The sequence below is a fragment of the Coregonus clupeaformis genome, unplaced genomic scaffold (assembly GCF_020615455.1).
Source record: "Coregonus clupeaformis isolate EN_2021a unplaced genomic scaffold, ASM2061545v1 scaf0311, whole genome shotgun sequence".
NCBI classification, from domain to species: Eukaryota; Metazoa; Chordata; class Actinopteri; order Salmoniformes; family Salmonidae; genus Coregonus; species Coregonus clupeaformis.
In genome coordinates, this window is record NW_025533766.1 from 430001 (window position 1) to 435040 (window position 5040).

Below are 5040 nucleotides of genomic sequence, written 5' to 3' on the forward strand. Positions count from 1 at the left end.
AGACCCATCTGGTAAGAACCAGAGTTCACTTATTTAGACTTTACTTTTTGCTAGCCAGATTAATGCAACCAGATTATTCTGGACATCGCTAAATAACTAGGTAAACATTTTCTAAACTGTTCAGAGGAAACAACATTTCCTTAGGGAAGGTGAAAATGAGATGCATGTCAACTTCAAAAAAGTTAACTAACCCTTTAACCTCACTTTTGCATTCAGATACTAACATTTAAATGATAAGCACAGAGATGTTCTATTCATTTTAAAACATTGGCTCTAAAAGTGTGTTGCTGGTTTTACACTGGAAGGTCTGATACTTGGTAGAACTAGCTGTGGTTATTATTCATTAAAGAAACAAATGCCTTTTGAAGCGACTGCATTATTCAACAGTATTCAAAATGTAGTCATTGACATCCCACTTCAAAACAAAACACTTGATTACAGGAGGACAGTTGGTTTTTTGCAATGGTTTCACTCAATCATATGTCAAGAGTAAATTTAATTCAGCCTAGTCTGACTTTATTTAGTAGTATAACTTTAGAGTCCCAGGAGGACATTTTGGGGGGTTTGCCAAATTAATTTCAATGAGGACAATATTCTGTAAAACGGAGCTGCCAATAAGAAAAGGATGAAGCCATCTGATTGTGACACATGCAACTGAAAACCAAAACCAGTGATCTTATTGGACAATTTCATGTAGCATCTCCTTAGTTCTAAACGTTTTCCCCCGTTTTCTCCTATTGAACACTACCCTGATTGTGATGTCACTTCCTCTTCCTCTTCCTCTCCACAGGTGGAAAATACCTCACCATCCCAGAGGTGGGCAACAAGAGGAGTGGGCGAGGGGCGCGCCTGGTCCTCCCGTTGACCCCTCCCTGGAACGACGGTAACCTGTGCCTGTCGTTCCGCACAAGCTGGCAGGGCACCACGTGGGTATGCTCCAGGTGTTTGTGAAGAAAGGGGAAGCAGTACAGCCCGGCCGTGTGGGGAAGGAGGGAGGCAGGGGCTGGAGAATACCCAGATCACACGTCAGAGGGACTGGAGAGTGGAGTATACAGTAGTGTATATATAAGAGAGAGAGAGAGAGAGAGAGAGAGAGAGAGAGAGAGAGAGAGAGAGAGAGAGAGAGAGAGAGAGAGAGAGAGAGAGAGAGAGAGAGAGGAGAGAGAGAGAGAGAGAGAGAGAGAGAGAGAGAGAGAGAGAGAGAGAGAGAGAGAGAGAGAGAGAGAGAGAGAGAGAGAGAGAGAGAGAGAGAGAGAGAGAGAGAGAGAGAGAGAGAGGAGAGAGAGAGAGAGAGAGAGAGAGAGAGAGAGAGAGAGAGAGAGAGAGAGAGAGAGAGAGAGAGAGAGAGAGAGAGAGAGAGAGAGAGAGAGAGAGAGAGAGAGAGAGAGAGAGAGAGTAGATATAGAGAGAAAAGCAGTATGGGCCTCCTGAGTGGCGTAGCGGTCCCAAGGCAGTGCTGAGGCGCCACTACAGCCTTGGGTTCGATCCCAGGCTGTGTCACAGCCGGCCGTGCCCGGGAGACCCATGGTGCGGTGCACAATTGGCCCAGCATCGTCCGGGTTAGGGGAGGGTTTGGCTGGCCGGGATTTCCTTGTGGCGGGCCGGGCGCCTGCAAGCTGCCTTTGGTCATCAGTTGGACGGTGTTTCCTCCGACACATTGGTGCAGCTGGCTTCCAGGTTAAGCGAGCGGTGTGTCAAAAAGCAGTGCGGCTTGGCAGGGTCATGTTTCAGAGGACGCATGGCTATCGACCTTCGCCTCTCCTGAGTCGGTAGGGGAGTTGCAACAATGAGACTAGATCGTAACTACCAATTGGATATCACGAAAAGGGGGTAAAGTAAAAAAGATTAAAATAATAGAGAGAGTATAAAGCAGTATACAGTAGTATATAGAGAGTGTAAAGCAGTATACAGTAGTATATAAAGCGTGTAAAGCAGTATACAGTAGTATATAGAGAGTGTAAAGCAGTATACAGTAGTATATAAAGCGTGTAAAGCAGTATACAGTAGTATATAGAGAGTGTAAAGCGTATACAGTAGTATATGAGAGTATAAAGCAGTATACAGTAGTGTATAGAGAGTATAAAGCAGTATACGGTAGTATATAGAGAGTGTAAAGCAGTATACAGTGGTATATAGAGAGGTGTAAAGCAGTATACAGTAGTATATAGAGAGTATAAAGCAGTATACAGTAGTATAGAGAGAGTGTAAAGCAGTATACAGTAGTATAGAGAGAGTGTAAAGCAGTATACAGTAGTATATAGAGAGTATAAAGCAGTATACAGTAGTATAGAGAGAGTGTAAAGCAGTATACAGTAGTATAGAGAGAGTGTAAAGCAGTATACAGTAGTATATAGAGAGTGTAAAGCAGTATACAGTAGTATATAGAGAGTGTAAAGCAGTATACAGTAGTATATAGAGAGTGTAAAGCAGTATACAGTAGTATATGAGAGTGTAAAGCAGTATACAGTAGTATATAGAGAGTATAAAGCAGTATACAGTAGTATATAGAGAGTGTAAAGCAGTATACAGTAGTATAAAGAGTGTGTAAAACAGTATACAGTAGTATATAGGAGTATAAAGCAGTATAAAGTGGTATATAGAGAGTGTAAACCAGTATACAGTAGTATATAAGAGTATAAAGCAGTATACAGTAGTATAAGAGAGAGTATAAAGCAGTATACAGTAGATATAGAGAGTATAAAGCAGTATACAGTAGATTAGAGAGAGTGTAAAGCAGTATATAGTAGTATATAGAGAGTGTAAAGCAGTTTACAGTGGTATATAGGGAGAGTGTAAAGCAGTATACAGTAGAGTATATAGAGTTTAAAGCAGGATAAAGTGGTATATAGAGAGTGTAAAGCAGTATACAGTAGCATATATAGAGAACACCTTCCAAATATTGAGTTGCACCCCTTTTTCCCACAGAACAGCCTCAATTCGTTGAAAGCGTTCCACAGGGATGCTGGCCCATGTTGACTCCAATGCTTCCCACAGTTGTGCCAAGTTGGCTGGATGTCCTTTGGGTGGTGGACCATTCTTGATACACACGGGAAACTGTTGAGATTAAAAAACCCAGCAGCATTGCAGTTCTTGACACACTCAAACCGGTGCGCCTGGCACCTACTACCATACCCCGTACAAAGGCACTCAAATCTTTCGTCTTGCCCATTCACCCTCAATGTCATACATACACAATTCATGTCTCAATTGTCTCAAGGCTTTAAAATTCTTCTCAGACGCTTATTACAGTTAGTGCTAATTATTTTCATACAATGCAAACAAGTAAAGAGCTAACCATGCAAAAGGATCTGGCACAGCTAGCACTGCGATGCAGTGCCTTATCCTCCCCTTCATCTACACTGATTGAAGTGGATTTAACAAGTAACATCAATAAGGGATCATGGCTTTCATGGAAAGAGCAGCTGTTCCTAATGTTTTTTATACTCAATGTATAAAGTATAAAGCAGTATACAGTAGTATGTCTGACACCAACATCACACTTGACTTGTCTTTTCCATCTGTGACTGACCTGTAGCAACAACTGGTACATTGGTTATTGGAGTGTATGTTTGAATCATGGTTGTCCTCAATTGATGTTCTACTACTACGCTATGGAGGAACTATGATTGTCGGAGAGTACCCTGTCGGAAAGTACCCTGGTGAAGAGCTCCTGGCTTTCTCCCTGGCTAACCATCGATGCCCGCCTCCTCTCAAGCCATACCAGACTACCTTTCTCCCTGGCTAACCATTGATGCCCCCTCCCCTCAAGCCATACCAGAAACTGCCTTTCTCCCTGGCTAACCATCGATGCCCGCCTCCTCTCAAGCCATAGCAGACTGCCTTTCTCCCTGGCTAACCATCGATGCCCCCCTCCTCTCAAGCCAAGCAGACTGCCTTTCTCCCTGGCTAACCATCATGTCCCCCCTCCTCTCAAGCCATAGCAGACTGCCTTTCTCCCTGGCTAACCATCGATGCCCCCCCCCTCAAGCCATAGCAGACTGCCTTTCTCCCTGGCTAACCATCGATGCCCCCCCCTCCTCTCAAGCCATAGCAGACTGCCTTTCTCCCTGGCTAACCGTCGATGCCCCCCTCCCCTCAAGCCATAGCAGACTGCCTTTCTCCCTGGCTAACCATCGATGCCCCCTCCCCTCAAGCCACAGCAGACTGCCTTTCTCCCTGGCTAACCATCGATGTCCCCCTCCCCTCAAGCCATAGCAGACTGCTTTTCCATACTACCTTGGTCTGAGAGCTGACTAGTCACATTCCATTTTGATAATTAGTTGTACCAGTTTTTGTTTTGTTTTTGCTTCTCAAGTGCTTTGAGATTACATTTTGTAATGAAAAGTGCTATATAAGCTAAATAACCGTATTTCTTGTACTGCGTTGTTGTTCCCAGGTGATCCTGAAGGGGGAGCGCGGGCGCGGCCGGAGCGGAGAGATGGCTGTGGATGACATCACCTTGAGAAAAGGCTCCTGCACCGATGAGCACAATCTGAAGAGCCATTAATACACACAGCGAGAGAGAGACAGAGAAAGAAGGAAGGAAAGGGAGAGGAGATAGAGCCCAGGGAGGAGCAGACTCTGATTGGACCCCCATAGAGGGTCCAAGAGCACCTCTGGGGAGAAGGGGCATTTCTGTCTGCCTGTCCACCAACAAGAGGACTGCACCAAACCTGTCCACCAATAACAAGACTGTACCAAACCTGTTCACCAATAAGAAGACTGAACCAAACCTGTCCACCAATAAGAAGACTGAACCAAACCTATCCACCAAGAAGACTGAACCAAGCCCGTCCACCAATAACAAGACTGCACCAAAACTGTCCACCAATAAGAAGACTGCACCAAACCACATGGGAGAAAGAGGGTCCCCCCATGAGATCCCCCACCACCCCTACCCTCTCTCCAACTCTCCATCACCCGGTTCCTCACTATTAACCTGTGCATGCCCCCGGTAACCATGGAAACGTCCCTGTGAGGACAGTCACCCAGCCAACCACACCGTCCAAAGGCCTCCATCGATGTCTTTTTCCTGGACGA

At 45.1% G+C, this 5040-nt stretch overlaps 1 pseudogene; it reads left to right on the top strand.

Moving 5' to 3' along the window:
• LOC121557048 overlaps nucleotides 1-4511 on the top strand; it is a 47098-nt pseudogene extending 42587 nt beyond the window's left edge.
• Nucleotides 4512-5040: the final 529 nt, after the last annotated feature.